This window comes from Mirounga angustirostris, unplaced genomic scaffold (genome assembly GCF_029215605.1).
Source record: "Mirounga angustirostris isolate CCGP_5_RB_7025 unplaced genomic scaffold, mMirAng1.0.hap1 SCAF_6, whole genome shotgun sequence".
In the NCBI taxonomy this organism is placed as follows: domain Eukaryota; kingdom Metazoa; phylum Chordata; class Mammalia; order Carnivora; family Phocidae; genus Mirounga; species Mirounga angustirostris.
Window position 1 is genome coordinate 130,479,610 of NW_026991714.1, and position 18,772 is coordinate 130,498,381.

At 44.5% G+C, this 18,772-nt stretch overlaps 1 protein-coding gene across 1 annotated transcript in view; it reads left to right on the top strand.

Moving 5' to 3' along the window:
* Positions 1-18,772, top strand: part of CFAP58 (cilia and flagella associated protein 58) — an 84,410-nt gene that overhangs the window by 43,750 nt on the left and 21,888 nt on the right. The window lies entirely within an intron of this gene.

The following is an 18,772-nucleotide window of genomic DNA, read 5'->3' on the forward strand; positions in this document are numbered from 1 at the left end:
ATCAGCTATTTGGCAGCACTGCGTGCCCCATCTTTAACTGTAGATGGCAACAGTGACTCACACACAGAGAACAAACAACGTGATTAATTGGTCTTTCACGCTGCCATCACTGATATTTCAAGAATTCTGGAAAATTAAGTTGAAGGCTAGACTTACTGTATTGGGTGATGTGAGCCTTCATCCCCCACTTCTCTACAGTTTTATTTGTCAGATTCTTTTAAATACTTTTCTTTATGTCTTTTTATAATGGGAAATGCTATGATTTTGATTTTGAAAATAAGCTTTCACAGAGCACAGATGATCTGTCCTCTTGAAGATTTGTGAGATGAACTGGAAGGCAAGACTTCTTTTTGTGGATCTTATGCACTTAGTTTTTCTGGAGCAATCGGGACTGGTAACATCCTTCTAGGCCGGTGTCTTTGCAAGTATAGGCTGTCACCACCATTACCGCCATCGTGCCAGATACTGTGCTGGTGGCTTTCCTTACTTGTCTCAGTTCCTCTTCACAGCTCAGGGGGTGGGGGTGGCTATTGTCACCCCCAATCAGTGGACGAGTAAGTTGGGCTCCAGGAGTGCAGTGTGGATAAGAACATAAGCTCCAGGGTTAGGTGGACAGGGTTGGCATCCTGCCTCTGCCAATTTATAGCTGCGTGGCGTTAACTTCTCTGCACCTGCGGTTCTTAATCTGTGTTAGGGGACAATAACAGAACCTGTGGGAAGGGAGATTGCGAAGATGAAAAAGCTTCGTATTATACTTGGCACGTAGCATTTAATAAATATTAGCAACCATTCTTATTATTTCTAACTCCAAAGCCCATGATCTTAGCTGCTGGGTTACCATTAGTAAGAGCAGGAACTTCTATGCCTGAGCAAGGGACTTCTATGCCTTTACCCCTTCTCTTTTACATTTTACCTTCAGAAGACATTGTCCCTGAGGTTGGGTATATATAAGAAATAGCTTTCCAGAGCAGGGCTCTGCTGAATGGCCCATGGGGATAGTCCTCTTCTCTTATAGATGAGCATGGTGGTTAGGAGGGCAGACTCTGGAGTCAGAAAGATCTGGTCTTGAATCAGCTCCAATGCCTTATATTACATGACTTGAGGGAGACTTACATAAATTCTCCAAACCTCAGTTTCCTCCATCTGTTCAATGGGGGCAGTAATACCCAGTTTCTTTATGGGAGGAAGCTACTCCCATCAGAGTATACAACTTGGAAGTCCTGTTGTGGGGATAACCAATCAGTGCACGGGCACTGGGGTCTGGCCGGTAGTCTGGGCTTTAGGCTCTGACTCCCCCCAGACATTTCTTGTCTTCTCTAATCCCTAGTTTTCTCATCCATAAAATGGGGATGATGATAGTACTTACCCACAGAATTGAATGTGTTAAGTCCACATAGAAATTTGCCAGTGTGCTTGGTTATCTTTAACAATGTTCTGTATGTACAGATACAGATACAATTATTGTATCTGTATCAGTTAATACAGATACAATTAACTGTATTATTATTGTTAGCATTATTAACCACAAAACAGTGTTTTATAGTTCTCCAAAGTTTAACATCCAGCCTCACTCCCCTTTATTCAGTCCCTCATTTAACCTTTCTTTGGGATGGTTGGGTCGCCCTGCACCTGCAGCAAGTTTCCTCCTATGGCTTGCAGATCCCCACACAACATGTCTTATTATCTTGGGGAAGCTCCAGGTGCTCCATGGGATTTGACAGTTTCTCAATGTCATCTGTTTGTTTGTTTTTTTAAAGTTATTTGAGAAATTCTCTGCATTTAGAACATGTTACAATTAGGAAGATTTTTGGTTGAATTTTTCTGAGTATCAGAACATTTTTTAAATGACTATTTAATTTGTTACCTGGTGATGAAGAGACCCCATCATTTCTCTGCAGCAGGTAAGATAGAAGCCTATTTACCCCCAGTAGACTGTGAGTGCTTCGAGGAAAGGCACTTGATAATTCATCTCTCTCTAACGCCAATGCCTGATACGGTAGCAGGACATGTAGGAAGTCCTCAATAATGATGGACAGGCTGTCTGCCTGGGCAACTCCTACTCAACCTTTAGGACTTAGCTTAAATGCTATTTCTTCAGAGGGGGTCCCCGTTCCTAGGTTAGATCCCCTGGTACATGTTCCCATATCTTGACTTCTCTTTCATACTCTCCTTATACTTGTAATTAACAAAATAAGTGTAATTATGTGTTTAATGACTCCTGCTAGACCAAAAGCGGTGCCTGTGTCTGTCTTGATGATCATTTCATTCCTAGTTTCTTGCCCACAGATATTTGTTTAGTGACTGATTAAATGTTGGAAGAATGGTGGTCATTCAGTAAGTGGTATGTTTCATAGCCATTTAAGTTCTATCTTTGAGCTCTGAGAGGTTATGGGAATTATTCTTCCTATTGCCTTTGCATTTTTTTACTAACTTCTAACTTTGTAGGAGTCTGGTACTTACTGTGGGTTTATGGATCTATAAACTTGATGCAAACTGTCAGTGTCCCTTTTGTGTGCCGAGGCCTGCTGATTCATGGGGTGCACTCAGAGTTTTCCCCTTGATCAGGGTTAAGGTGAAAATGGTTTTTGAGCTTGACTTTACAGCTTCAGTGGTAAGACGAAGAAGTCTGCATTCTTGTGAGAATTGGAATCTAAGGTGTTGATGGGAAGGATTTCTTTTCTTTTGCCTACCGGTCCACTCTACTCTTCCCTTTAAGGGAGCAAGGGCAATGCAAGCACACCTGAGACGTGCCTCCTGGTGGTCTCTTCTTTCTGTTTTTAATGCATTTATTCCTCATCTCTTCTGAATCCCTCTGTGTTAATGACTTCTTTAAAAAACAAAATAGTATCTGTAGGATTAGGCAGGCATACGTGCCATAAGTGACGACCATCCATTACCCAAGTATCATCACATCATCATCATCATCATCACCATCATCATCATCAAGATGGGATTCCAAATAATGGCATAAGGCATGATAGCATTAGAGTAGGAAGCCCTAACCTTTTGCCAGAGGCACTTAAATACACAAGAAACAGACATAGCAGTTGGGACTTGTTTTTCTAAGTGTTTAAATATGGAGTAGCAAGCTCAAATATACCCACCCTTAGGGCCAGGCAGGTAACAAGAGAGACCACAGTAAACTGTGTATCACGATCAGAAATGGCAATATGAAATGGACAGGGGCCTCTGCGTCAGAGGCAAAAGCGAGTGCTGGGGATTGCAGTACACAGGGGGCTGTGGGTCCCATCTCTAGGAAGCAGCTAACCCCATCCTAGTTCATTGTGCTCTCATGTCATCAGATCTTTAATTTTTCAAGAATACCTTGAAATGTGGATGTTTATGTTTCCTGTACTGAATTTTAAATATTGGCGACCTTAGAACATTGTATGGACTTCCCAGAAACACATCTGCGAACCACCCTTGATCCACAGGAGGCAGTATGCCACCTCTAGCTTCAAGGCCTGGGGGAGAAAGAGATTTAAAGGAACAGCAGCGGCACAATCAGTTTTAGTTGTTTCAGTTTCTTTGATCTAGTCCTTTGTTGTGATTCCTTGATGGAAGTACCGAGCATAAAAATCAAAAGGGAAAGAGGAGATGAGGAGGGAGGAGAAGGAGAGGCTGCAGGTGGTTTGTGGTGATGGACAGTCAGAGGTGAATGAAGCTGGATTCTTTCCGAGGAGGCAAGCAAAAAGGTGGAGAAACCTGGGGTGTGTTTTGTGGGGCCAGCCATGGGTAGACGTAATAGAAAATGTACCTCCTTTTTTTTTTTTTTAAGATTTTATTTATTTATTTGAGAGAGAGAGAGAGAGTGCATGCACAAGCAAGGGGAGGAGGAGGGGCAGATGGACATGGAGAAGCAGACTCCCCACTGAGCAGGGAGCCTGATGCAGGACTCTATCCCAGGGCTTTGGGATCATGACCTGAGCCAAAGGCAGACGCTTAACCAACTGAGCCACCCAGCGCCCAAAGATGGACCTTCTTAAGATGTCTTCTCCCCTGCTGCTGACGTCTCTGTCTTATTTTCATTTTATAAGCTTTTCTAAAACAGAAAAGGAATTCCCTGAATTGTTAAAAAGACCAACGTTTGCCTCCTGGCCCTCCGATGCACAGGCAGCAGATATATTGCTGGTATCCACTCAACTAATAGTTACTGAGGGCCGTCTGTGTGCCAGGGCACCTGGGGTTCCAGGGTTCCACTTGATCTTGGCCTTGGAGGACCTTGGGGCTCTGCAGCCACAGTGCAGTGTAACAAGGCTGTGATTCTGTACAGGATGCTATAAGACTCTGAAAAAAACTTTGGTGTGGTCAGGGGTGTCAGTGTGGCTTCCCCAAATCAGAGAATGAGACATGGCTTGGGTTCCACTGGTTTGGGAGGTGGTCTCAGGAAGCTGGAGTGAGGGAGCAGGAGAGTAAGACCAGGAAGGAAGAAAAGCCAGTAGAGGGAGGGAGACAGCTGGTCACCCTGTGGACATCTGAGTTCCAGTGCTACTGGAATTTCTCTGAGGATCCACACTGAGACTATTTCAGAATTGTCTAGTCAGAGGAGGGGAGACTGGGACATTGTTCATTGACTCCCATTCCCCACTGGTTGAAAATTGCCTGCCACCCCCCCCCCCCATCGGGGGCATTGGCCTCCTTCTGAAAGCAGATTGAGATACTTTAGTTGTATCTATGCCCACATCTGAGGAAGCCCTGGCCTGAGGCAGAAAAGCTAACTCCACTGGCACTTGAGGCAGAAGCTTCCAGAGTGTTCCAGGAAATGATGGTCATGCCAGTGTGCCAGGCATTTCATCCATAGCTGAAATTTTGAGATGGACTGAGAGGATGAGACTCAGGCTGCCGTAGGAGATGAGGTTTCCTGACAGGTCTTGAGGACCAGCAACCAGTAGATCCTCTTCCTCCCAGTCCCTTACTCACTTAACTTCTCACTTGAGTGGTAAATTGCCAGTCCAACTTCAGAAAAGGCAGTGGGCATTTTCCCAGCCAAGTTCCCATTTGGCCTTCCCTCATTCCACTAGCCTCCTGGCATTCCAGTTGATATCCAGTAACCAGATGACATGGTCATACTGTGGTTCATTTAAAAGATGGCACCCTGACTTTGCTCTGATCACAGTCATCCTTTATTGCATGATTCCTGTGTGCTGGGCTCTGTGCTTTCCCCACACACAGACCTTGAGGGTGGTGGTGAGCACACAGTGAGCGATAGCTGGCTTTTGAAGAGAGGGTGATTCACCTAAGGAGGAGCCACAGTTTAGGGGAAAGGAAATAAACTTGACCCCCACACCATGAACACTGGATTATTTTACCCAGAACATTCATTGTACAGATGAGAACACTGAGATTTCCCTTGATATGTAGACTGGAAGAATTAATTACTCCAGGGGGTTATGATGCATGGGATCACACTACCTACCAAAGTGACACACTGAAATGACCCAAGTGAGAAAAATACTTCGGTGAAGTTCAGGTTTGTGTGGCTTAGGAAATTGTCATATGCATTCACTATTTCTTGTGCCTAGTAGTCCAGGGAATGGGCCTGCCCCTCAGATACATAAATAATGAACTGAACTGGAAATCGCTGGTTCTTTGTTGGCATCTGGGTCCTGCTCTTTCAAGGTGAACTTTCTCCCTAAGTTAATTTTATGACTGACTGGATGCAAGTCTGGTTTACTTAACTGTAAAATGGCCTGAATGATAGGAAGGTTTGAATGGATCAGCACAAGTCATTAGCTGTACAGGGGAACAAACCTCCTATAGCACATTTTAAGATAATTCTTTGGTAAGGATCTTTATTTTTCCTGATCTTCTGATTATCTTATATTTATTGGACATTTACAATGTGTTAGGCATTCTTCTAAATGCTTTATATATGGATTATTTCATTTATTTTTTATTTTTTTAAAGATTTTATTTATTTATTTGACAGAGAGAGACACTGCGAGAGAGGGAACACAAGCAGGGGGGAGTGGGAGAGGGAGAAGCAGGCTTCCCGCGGAGCAGGGAGCCTGATGCAGGGCTTGATCCCAGGACTCTGGGATCATGACCTGAGCTGAAGGCAGACGCTTAACTGACTGAGCCACCCAGGCGCCCCTGGATTATTTCATTTAATCATCCCCACACCCTGAGATGAAAGCTGTCACCTTGCCCCTTTACAGGTGGGAAACGTGAGGCACAGAAAGGTTGAGAGACTTGCCCCCAGGGCCACACACCTAGCACCTGGTGGAGTTATGAGTTGGACTTCAGCAGTCTAGCTCCAAAGACTCTTCACTGTGGAAAACCATGGCCCATCGATTCATCCCTTGTAGATCGCTTTGGTCATTAATGGGCAAAATTCACATTTTTCACTGCATGTAGAGCCTGACTACTTTAAGCCTGGTCCTAGGACCAGTGGCATTGGCATCATTGGAGAGTTTTTTAGAAATGCAGACTCTTAGGACCTTGCCAGACCTAATGAATCAGAATCTGCATTTAAACAAGATCCCCAGGGGTGCAGTATACTGGTTCTTTGCAAGAGCTATCTATGGTTCAGGAAGGAGCCCCACGACACCTGGTTACTAGGTGCTTGGTCTTGCTTTTTGCCTAACCTTCCAACTCTTCAGATCTTCTCTGAAACCTGAAACACTTCTCGGAAACTTGGAATTCATCATCTTATCAGCATCTTTCGGTTCCTGAAGATGACGGGAAAGAACTGCATGATGCCCTTAGAGGAATGTCTGTGCTCATGAGAATTGGCCAGTGCTCAAAAAATATCACGATTAATGGTGTAGAGCAGGATAACCTCACACTCTGGTCCCCAGCTCTTGAGCTCCAGGCACTGAGACCTAGGAGGGAAACTGACAAATGAGTGCATCCAGGGTTTGAGGCATGTTTTAGGGTCCCATTAATTCTCAGTGGCTAGTGTTGTTAGTATGAAAAGTCTAGAATGTTTCTTTGTTGATAGAGACATGAAAAACCTTGATCCTGTTTGATGGTAGTGTGGATGGATTTGGCAGAAGCTGCAGAGAGTTTTGAAGAGTGGAGGGGAATGGCAGTCACAGCTCATGTTTCTAGCACGCTGAGGATGTGCCCAGCTGCCCTGCGCTAGAGCATTTTGCTTTCACTGTATCCACAGGAAGCCCAGATGAGCCAATGCTGTTATTGTTTCTGTTTTACAGAGGCAGGAACTGAGGCTTCACAATAAAACTTGCCCAAGAGTTTACGGCTAGGATATGCCAGAGCTGCAGTTATAAACCAGGGTTTGGTAAGCGATGACCCAGCAAGGCTCACACCAAGAATGGTATTTCTGCATGTAAGGGGTTGGAAAAAAAATGGAAAGAATGACCCCATCTCATGACATGTAAAAATGAGATGAAATGCACCTCAAATTTCTGCATCCACAAATCAAGTTTTATTGGCACATACCACACTCATCCATTTATGTGTCATCTCTGGCTCCCCTAGAGCAGCAGAGCCGAGTAGTTACGGCACAGAGCGTGTGGCCCAGAGTCCACGAAAGTTACTCTGGCCTTTTGCAGAAAAGACTCGTCGACCCTACCTCTAAACCTTCGTCATCAGAAGCCAGACCGGAACCATTCACCATTGTTCTGTGGCGCCTCCCAGTAAAGCCACTGAGCATTTCATTTCTACAACTACTTCTCTCTTCCCCAGTTCCAAAGGAATTGCTCAATTACGAAAGAACCGCTTTAAGATATGGAAGGCAGAATTTTGATATCGTGTCCCCAGTCGCTGGTGGTGTAGCCTGCACCAAACATAATTCTCACCTGCTCCGTTGGCAGATAATTAAGTGCTCATCCTCCGCAAAGCTGAGTTGATGTTGTCGGAGATGCTCCCTCCCCAGACAGACCGAGGGACAGAAAGGCACAGTGAAATCCGCTGGCTAGAAGCCCATCTGCAGGGTTTTGTTCTGTTTCAAAATCAAGGGGAAGGAGAGTGAGAGGAGAGGGGGAGACACCGTCTGCAAAGTCTTGCTGTCCTCGCCAGAGAATACTGAAACTGTCGGGGATGGTTGAGGAGGCTTCTCCCCCAGCGTGCTCCCTATGGCCTGCTTCTCCGCTGTCCCCTCGTCCTGGGACTTCCTGGGGGGATGTCTGCATCCCTGCACTTGCTCCTCATGTGTCAGGGAGGTTGGGAGGGGCTGCTGGAGACGGGTGGTTCAGAAAACAGAGTGCTGATGCCGGCCATAAACAGAGATGGGCAGACACCCGTGTGGCCTGCCTGTGGGGCTCTATATGCCTGTCTGTGTCTGGTGTGTGTAAGGGCTCAGTGTGAACGCTCTAAGAGGTGAGCTCCTGGGCAACTTGTGTATGATCTTCTAGCACCACGGCAACCACGAACGGCTGCTGGGCACGTTGTGGAAGTGCTTTCTGTGCGTCGTGGATCTCAGCAGTTCCCAAATGCTGATCTGGGCCCTGGGAGAATGTGTATGTTCCCAAACATAAGTGTTTCATTGGTTTGTAATGTATGAGCACAATGACTGGGTAGCATAAGGCTAATTTTACTTTTTAATTTTGGGGACTGCATTGATCCCCCCTACGTTCTTTCTTTTTTGGAGATGTAAAATGTTGCATATTTTTTGAAATGGCATTCTCTTTTATTTTTTGTACATTCCTTTCCTTTATGAAGCGATTGGTGAGTGCTCCTGACAATTTCATATTTGTTGAGAGTGTGGATCCTATTGCTAGATGACTATGGTTTGAATCTTGGCTCTGCCATGAGCTCTGAACCCCTGGGTGGGTTACTTAACCTGTCCATGGTAACTTGGTTTCCTCATTTGTCAAGTAGGGATAATCATGGCTATCTCATGGGGTTGCTGGAGGGATTATATTAATATATGTAAAACATTTGGAGTAGTTCCTGGACCAGAGCAAACACTACATTAGTATTATCTGTTAGTCTCTTTCTATTTCATGTTAAAACTTAGCCACAGAAGAAATTAGTAAGACTATGCTGGTGCTTTCAAGAGCTTGGCCGGGGTGGGGTAGGGGGGTAGTTATTCACATCTAAGAAGTCTAAAATGAAGGAGCTCCGACTTTATCTCTTCATCTTCGCAACAGCCCCATTTAAAACAGATGAAGGAGCTAAAGGCCAGAGAGGTCTATGGACCCTCAGAAATCGTCTGCCAGCCTCGGGGTTGGGGGGGAGGGGGAGAAGGGCAATTGTGCAGGACCTGCTGGTCTCCTTGGCGGGAGCAGCCTTTTCATATGCAGATGTTTGGGGCTTTTCTTGAAATTGTGTTTCAGCTGCATTTGAGGTGAATACAGTTCTGAACCTGTGTCCCTTCACACTTGCCTAGGTGTACTTAATGTGCTCAATTATCACCTGCCTTCTATTCCTTCTCACTAGTTCTCTATCAGTGTGCCAGGAATAACTTCCCAGGGTGTTAGAGTCCCGCAAGCAATAGGAGTTTCTTAAAAAGAGATTGGCTCTGGTAGGCTCCATTAGGCAGACAGAGGTTAAAAAACCAGTTTATACGTTCAGCCATGCGTCCCTTAAACACTTGTGATTTCAGCCACCCCAAGGAGATATTCAATTGACTGGTGCCCTAGATCTTTGATTTGCTTTAGGAAGGATTTTGTTCGGGTTACTTGCTTTGAAACAAGTGGTTTTCAAGAGGGGCTGTGTTGGTGGACACCCTTCTCCTCACTCTTGGTTTCATCTCAGTATTAAGAAGATTGAGGCCATTTAAATTGTCAGGGATCCAAAAAATAGCAGGCCTGATTCCAGAGGTTTCATTAACAAAGGACAGACAGATATTAAATGTGCAGCAGACATCGAACCTCTTCCCTCTTCTCAAGGGAACATTTTCTCTGCCCACAAGAAACAAGGAACTTCTGCCCAACTGTCGACCTGTTTTTCTAGCCCTTCCCACCCACATCCCCCCAAGACTGGGAAGGGAGGCATTGCTAGTCTGATCAGCACATAATCACAAGAGGCCTGGGCCACATAGTGCTGGCAGGCCAGGCCACTGTGCGTTACATAGCCCCTGCCCATGTGCTGAAGCTCCCTTGTTCTCCCAGTCTCTGTGTCAGAGGTCAGCGGGCCAGGGCAAGACCCACCATGTCCACTGTCCATTCCAACTCCTCTGTATTTTTGACTAGGTGGGTCAGCCTCATTGAGTCTCTTCTGTCTGGCCCTCTGGGATTCAAGAAGGAGAGAATAAGTCTCTTGGTGCAGACAATGTCTCAGCTCACTGGACTGGAGAGGCCTTTCAGGGGAGATGGGGTGGGGGGAATATCATGTAGAAAAGCCTAGTGATTAAGAGCTCGGACTGTTGAGCAAATCAGGGTTGTGAGTTCAAGCTCTCTCCTAATACTGTGTGGCCCCAAGCAAGTTACTTAACTTCCCTAAGCTTCAGTGTCTGATTTGTAAAATACAGATGATAATAATCCCTTTCACATGAGGTTTTGTATAGATTAAAGGAGATTGTCTTTACCAAGTCCATTGCCCAATGCTTGCACTTAATAAATGTTAGCTGCCAGTGTCATGGTATTGCACTTTGGATGTGGAGTTTGGAAGGATCTCCACGACAGTGGCTTATAAGCAGCTTTAGTATAACAACTCAGCATTTCATATGTGACCTCACTTTCAGGAATAATTGCTAGACCCATCTATCCTTAGGGCAGCCTTTCACTTTACCTCTATGGCAAGCAGGCCATCAGTTGGTGTGCTTCTGGAATACGTTCTGTGATGACCTTGCTATCAGTTAGCTCTTGCTATATAACAAACCAGTCTAAAGCTTAGCAGCTTAACACAATGCTCATTTATTTTTTTTAACATTTTTTTTTTTAAGATTTTATTTATTTATTTGACAGAGATAGAGAGAGAGAACAAGTAGGCAGAGAGGCAGGCAGAGGGAGAGGGAGAAGCAGGCTCCCCGCCGAGCAGGGAGCCCGATGCGGGGCTCGATCCCAGGACTCTGGGATCATGACCTGAGCCGAAGGCAGCTGCTTAACCAACTGAGCCACCCAGGCGCCCCCACAATGCTCATTTATTAGGCCATGAGTCTGGCTGACAATTTGGACTGGGCTTACCTAGCCAGTTCTTCTGTTGGGCTTGCCTGGACCCATTCATGTTTCTGCAGGCAGCAGGTTTCTGGGAGCTGGTTGGTCTACATGGCATCATTCACATGTACAGCAGTTGGTGCTGGGAGTTGGCTCGGATGATGGCAGCAACTGAACCACGTCTCCACTAGGCTAGCCCAGGTTTATTCTCATGATGACAGTCTCAGGGTTTCTAAGGGCAGCAAGAAAGGACAAGCCTCAGCGCAGGCTTTGAGCCTCCATTTTGTGTCATACTTGCTAATGCCCCATTGGCCAAAGCAAGTCACATGGCCAAGTTAGATGTGGGAGACCACTCTCTAAGATCATGGATACATGCAGCCATTATTGCAACAATATACCCCAATTTCTTATCTTTGGTGAGTTTGAGTGGAAATACTTTGCATTTAAGCATTCAAGTGGTACAAGATTTCTTTTTTTCAATCCTTTGTCAGATATGGTATTTTAATGTGCCTGGCATCTGGTTGCTATCCTTGGATTTTATTGCTGACATGCTTTTCTTTTCTTTAATCTTTTATTCCCTTTATTTGGGAAATTATAGTTTGCTGCAGGACATAGTTCTTTTTATAGGAGAAACAGCTGTGATGTCATAACTGAGCATATTTCCTTAGGGATATGCATTTATCCCCATGCATTTGGAAAAATGATCCACAATCCATTTGTTCATTTCTATTTTGGTGTCTGACTTCACATTGAATCAGAGCAAATATGTGAGCTAAAAATGTATTAGTTGATAAATTAATCCCTAAAAAATGTTATTTATGATTTTGATTTCTATTGAGCTCTAATAGGTGATGGGGATATTAAAAAAAGAATTAATTTTCTTTCTTTTATAAGGGTCAGTTGGAAGTTTCACAAAACCAATTGAGAACTGGTATCAGAAACTATTCAATTCTTTTCATTAGAGAAGTGTTTAAGGAGGAAATTTTTTTTTAGTAAAAATAAATGCAATAATATGACTAGTAACTGAAAATGGAAATAAATAGATTACTTAGAGTCCAAACAAAACATTTTCAATAAAGAATTTCTCAGTGGAACATTTAGATTCATATTGAATCTGTATACAATTATATCTCATTCCCCAAACAAAACAGATTTTCAGCGATAAATGTTTTTGGACAGCAGCAAGATTCAATTCAGTTCATTTCAAGATGCAGATTTATTTGTGAAATTAGAAGAAAACAGGCGCCCACCTGGGGGAGTCCTGTCTATCTTTTGCTACTCTGTTGGTGTTTCACCCAGAAATACCTCAGAGATAGAGGTGCTTCTTACAAGCCTGAGAAAAATTGCAGCTGGAGCAGAAATTAATTTGTATTTATAGTCCAAACACCTACATGAATCCTTAATCTGCTTTTTTATGATTTTAGGGGAATTTATAGAATCGTTTAGATTGGAAGAAATCTCCAGTGGGTCATCAAGTGTCCTCTCCTTATAATGGCAGCACTGATTTTATTATCCTTAAAGCAGCTCTGATAGATGGGTGTCACGTCTGGCTCATGTTTCATGCATTTAAAAATGTATATTCCCTAGCCTGAGTGTATTTAATGTGTAGGAGACAGACTGAGAGCTGCCTATATGCCCAGGAGACCTTTTCTGAGTTCCTGACACAGTCTCCTCTGGAACAGACGCTAAATATGTAGCACATTAAGTGTTATATTGATGCCATCAAACTAAGTTTGCTTTTGGCTTCTGACAACTGGAAATATTTTTCCCAGCGTGTATAGGGACCGAGTGTGCTCTCTGTTCTGAGATGATAATAGAAAATCGTTCCCTCTTAAATCCTTTTTGTCCTGCATGTGTCCAGGGATCCACCATCCCCACAATTAAGATAGCCTGGTTGGAAGATCAATAATGAACCAAAAGGTTTTTGGGGTATTTCTAATGTCTGCAGAAGTTTGTGAGATACAAAGAAATATAAGACATGGTCCTTACCTGCAAGAAATTTATATTCTGTTTCAGAAGATTTCTGATGTATATCTGAGAAAAAAAGGAGACTGGTCTCAATGAGCAGTGTCTAAAAAATCCAGACTATCACTTTACGGTTCCACTTAGTGAACAATACCCAATTATGCTCATTACATTATACTGGATACTGACAATAGTGAGTGTCCAATTATGCAGCGGAGACACTGTCTAGGAGAGAATATGATATGGTGTTTGTTGTTTAAAACAGCTGTGAGTGCCAAAGGGGTAGCAGTAGGGGAGATGAATAAGAACTGGCTTCCTACGGACAAAGAGGATGTGATTGGCTGGACTTTGACATGTTAAAATTACTTACCCAACCATTGCCTAAAAATACATGTTGAAGAAGAACGGGGTAGCAATTGTGAGCTCAGACCCAGTTTTTTTTTTTTTTAAGATTTTATTTATTTATTTGAGAGAGAGAGAGAGAGAGCACATGAGAGGGGGGAGGGTCAGAGGGAGAAGCAGACTCCCTGCTGAGCAGGGAGCCCGATGTGGGACTCGATCCCAGGACTCCAGGATCATGACCTGAGCCGAAGGCAGTCGCTTAACCAACTGAGTCACCCAGGCGCCCCCCAGTTTTGAGTCCTGGTTTTACCAGTGTCCAACTTTGAATGACCCTGAGCAAGCAACTTACACTCTCAGGGCCCAGCTGTAGAATGGTCAGAGTAATAGCACCGGGTTCATAGGGTGGTTGTGAGGACCGAATGAGATAACTCATTCATACTGTCTTGGACAGAGCTAGTCATGCAGGTTAGTAAGAGCTAACTGCACGTGATGGTGATGGCACTGGTGTAGGAAAGGCCTGTAATGGAAAGTTTTCTTGAACAAGGTATATTTGGAAACAAGTGAAAGGGGTGTTTTAGGTGGAGGGAAAATGAAGAGTCAAAGTTCCAAGGTGGGGTGACTATGTTTGGGATGTAGTAATGGGGCGGAGTAACAGGGACATACAGCTAGCTATTTGGTGTCAGAGAGTACCTTTGGATATGTTAGGTGGGGACCAATTACATGGTCTTAGAGACCAAAGATAGGCGTTCAGCTTGCTCCCAGAGACAAGTATGGGCTAATTGTGATAATGGACTCCAGCTCCCACGGCGGAGGTTCTAGGTTTTAAATGCCTGTTGTATTATGATGTGTCCAATCCTGTGATGGATCCTTTATGTTATATATTATTTTTAATTCTCACAATAATTTTTACTATTTATATGTTAGGCCAGTTTTAAAAATGAGGAAACTGAGGATCAGAATGATTAAGTAATATAGTCAAAGTCACAGAGCTAACCAGTGGCAGAACTGGGTCTCAAACGCACGCAGTCTCTGGTGAGAGGTGAATCTGTATTCTAGCCCTACTTGGTTAACCTTCCAGGCCTGTGTTCCTCAGGATATTAACTAGTCAGAGGAGTGGCACAGTACACGTGACCAGGAGGAAAGACTGAAAGGGACAGGGGGTCAGGGACTGGGGTGAAGGAGCAGCCAAGAGACAGTTGTAATTTGGGCCCAAGTTACGGAGGATATTGGTAAGAGACAGGCATTGATGGTGAGGAGAAAGGAATAAATCAGTGAGATCTTTAAAAAGACCATCTTAAAGGACTTGACCATTGAATGTCTGTGAAGGTCAAGGGAGAAGAGTCAAAAGTGGGTTTCAGTTTTCATCCTGGTCAGTGATGACTCTCAGGGTGCTGCCGGTGACCCACTGCCTTGGGGCCGAGTAGTATACCACACCGCTTCTCTTACTCCTGCTGCCCCCCTTCCCTCCCCGCCCCACCACCACCCCAAGGTTGCCCAGGCTGAAACTTGGACCAGGAGACTTTTTGAACCTTAAACAGAAGATGAAAATAAAACAGGGAAGAACACCCATGTCACACGAAGGTCACAATCACAGAAAAACTAAAGACTTCAGTAACCCTTTAATCCTGGTTCACTCATCCTGGTAGGGATTGGCAGTTAAGGCGAAAGAAATCTTTCCCCCATTGTGTGTTCCGGTTGGTTACTGCTGCCATATTGGAAAGCTGTTGATTTTTGCATGCTTATTTGTATCCGGCCCATCCTACTACATAGCTTCTCAGCTAATTTTCTGGGGTTTCTAGTTATATAATCATGTCTTCTCTAATAAGCGATGGTTTTCCTCTTCCTTTCCAATAAATATTCAGTTTGTTTTTATTTCCTGACTTATCACTTTGTAATATTAGTTATTTTAAGAAATTAATTGGAATAATGAAAATGATGTTGGGTTGTTGGGCAGCTGAAGGAAGGATGGATTGGGAATCAGAGAGGCTGAGACAGAGTGGAAGGCCCAGAAGCTACTGCAGTAGAACCATGCTGTTATGATGTCCAAGGAGATTGAAATGAAGAAAACTGAAAGAGTCACAGGAGAAAATGGAATGGAAAGGGCACAAAAGATGACTTTCAGGCCTCAACTCCAAATTCCGTGGTCTAGTAAACAGTCACCAGGAACTTTGACTCTGTTGTTTATTGTAATCAATTCATCTGAAAAGAAATGAGAAAATGGAAATTAATAAGAATTCTCAGTTTATAAACAGCTCCAGGAATGTGGATTTAAAAGAAATTAGCAGGGGGTGCCTGGGTGGCTCAGTTGGTTAAGCGACTGCCTTCGGCTCAGGTCATGATCCTGGAGTCCCCGTATCGAGTCCCGCATCGGGCTCCCTGCTCGGCGGGGAGTCTGCTTCTCCCTCTGACCCTCCCCTGTCTCATGCTCTCTCTCTCTCTCTCATTCTCTCTCTCAAATAAATAAATAAAATCTTAAAAAAAAAATAAAATAAATTAGCAGGTATTTTAATTTTCTTCAATATTGCCATGGTCTGACTCTTAATCTAGCCTGAGGCAAAATATCACATAATAATTACAATTTTAAAATGCTTTTTCCAGTTGACAAAGCAATTTTACATATATTGTCTAATTTTGTCTTCAACAACTCCGAGATGGATGATGGTGGAAGCATCTAACATTTGTCTAGTGAGTTACGTTTTGCACAGTGCTCCCACCTGCACCACCTCATTTAATGCTTACACTCATTGATTTCTAACATACACTCAAAAGGTTTGTCTAATTGTCTCTACACACAGATATTCTTTTCTATTTCTGAAAATAAAATTCCCCAGAGAATGTCTGTCATTTTTTTGTCCATGCACTGAACCCCTCTTTGTTTTTGAAAATCCTTTTTAGGGGGCACCTGGGTGGCTCAGTCGGTTAAACGTCTGACTCTTGATTTCAGCCCAGGTCATGATCTCAGGGCCATTGGATCGAGCCCCGAGTCCAGCCCCACACTCAGCAGGAAGTCTGCTGGAGATTCTTTCCCTCTCCCTCTGTCCCATCCCTCACTCCCCCTCTCTAAATAAGTAAATAAATCTTAAAAAAAAAAATCCTGTCAGGTAGGACATGGTTTTTGCCCTCTCCTCACAAGAGAGAAGAAAGAGAGAGAGGTGGAGTGGAGAGAGGCTGAGCGAATCAGCTCAGGAAGGGAGGACCCCGCCCCATGGCCCATGTGGTGGGACTGTAGTAGAAGGTGGCTGACAGGAGGTCCCCTTGGCAGCTCTGAGGGTTATGGGAACTTTAGAGTGACCTTCTCATCTTTGACTTCTCCCCAGAGTGAGGACAGTGGGGAGGGTGGCTGTGTGAAGGTGTGTAGTATGCTCTTTAGAGGATGATGTTTCATAAACAGATACACATACACACATTTAGAGGCTCCCCATTCTGCAGTGCCTGTCACTTCCCTCAACTTTAGAAGAAAAAGAAGCTTGTTTGGCTATTCGCAGGGTCTTTCAGTGAAATGTGTCCAATTTTGCAATGGAACTCGGAGGGCAGTCTCACAGAGGCCAAGGAAGGAGAGAATTTCGAGGGAGTAGGTTATCACTTTTGGCATCTGCCAAGAGAGGTAGAACTCAGGGGAGGATGTGGCCACAAGGAAGTCACTCACTGGTGCCCTTTGAGGGTCCAGTTCTGGGAGGTTGTTGGGCATGAAGCCTGACTGCTGGGGCTCGAAGGGAAGAGATGGTGAGAGGGGACAGTAGACTTGGGTTACTGGTGTAAGATGTGCAGCTCTGTAAGACCGGAGGAAAAACACTAAACACACATAATTTAAATATGTTTTTGTTATAAAAGATTCAAGGTACTGAGAGACATAAAATAAAGTAGGCAAGACTTCTGTTCCTTTTTGTTGCAGCTCCCCTCCCCAAGTGGAATGGAGTGACATGTGCTCTTCCAATGCTTGGTAAACATTTTAGAGACAGGGTAAAGTTCATGTCGATGTCAGACATGAGCACAGAGGAAGCACAGAAGGAGAGGAGGAGATTCAGGGTAGGCATGTGTATTTGCGTGTGTGCAGGGTTATAGAACGTGTGGATTTCTGTGCATGGGTCGATGTCCACCTATGTCATTCACATACACAAACCAGGAAAGAAGGTGAAGGCCTCCAGCTCTTCACTTGGTATGGACAGGAAGGGAGAGAGAACTTCTGTAGCCCTGGTGTCCTGTGAGGAAGACTGGGGTCCCTTAAGATGCTTTCTGTCTGTTCGGATCAGGTCATCTGCTGAGAGTGAGTGTGACCACGGTGAAACCGGGGTCCAGAGGAGAGAGGTCTGAAGAAGCTGCTGAGCAGATGATATCTGGGTGTTCACAAGAAGTGAAACTGAGTGAGAGGAGGGAGGGAACAAATCAATGTGCCTAACTTGAACTTGTAATGGCCCCACTCAGTACCTTCTGCATTGCCCTCCAACAGTGCTGGGTGGCCTGGGAGCTGAGAAATGGTCAGCAGGAGAGAGGTAGCCCTGGGAACATGCCTGGTGGGTGGAACAGAATGCCGGGGAGGAGGGCTGACAGTGTTGTGGAGGGCACTCAGGAGTATTTGACTCTGGGGTAGAGGTGGGGGAAACAGAACCATAAAGCCAGGAGGAGGCTAATGGGCTGAGCCGAGTGGGAGGGTTGAGTGATTACAGGTCCCAGCGAGGGCAGAGTGAAGGAGGGAGAGAGATGGTGGGCTAGGAGCCTCCATTCAGAGAGGTGGAACGTGGGCTTAGGGCATTTTAAAGCCAGCCACCAGAATTAGTGGCATTCATAGTAAATTGGCCATGGAATTTCAGGTAGCCTATTTCAATCAGATAAAAGCCAAACAAAAAACCAAAACCAAAACAAACAAACAAAAAACCCCAGGGCCTATTGTACTATAGCTGACTCTATTTCCCAAATTCATAAAAAAATTTCCTTGTTATTTACCGTCCCTTTGTAAGTGTCATTTCTGAAAATCAGTATGTCTCCAAATGGCAGCTATTTGAAGACTTAATTCCTCTTTCATGTAGACTATTACTGATGCTCTCTGACTTGTGAAATCCTTCCATACTGCAGTGTCTGATCCCACTTGAATTCCTCCTCAATAAAACAAGACTCAAGGTACATTTTTATACCTCTGCTCACTTCCCCTCCCCTTCAACTTTTGTTTTATAAAATCTGATCTTTTAATCAGTTGCGCTCCCCATGTTGAACCTTCCCCTACGCGTAGACTTAGAACTTCTGGCTTTGGCTGGTTTGGACAGGACACCAAATGTAAAAGTGTCCCCCCCAACCCCCCAAGCTTTTCCCTCTTCTGTCTGCTAGAGATGGTTCTGGCTTTGTGCTCTCTTCCCCACAGGAACTTCCATATATTCTCTTTCCCACTCCGGGGGAGGGGTGTGTGTGTGCCCTTATCAGAACCGTTCTCCTGGCTTTTGAGATACATAGTCATGAAAACAATGAAGGAA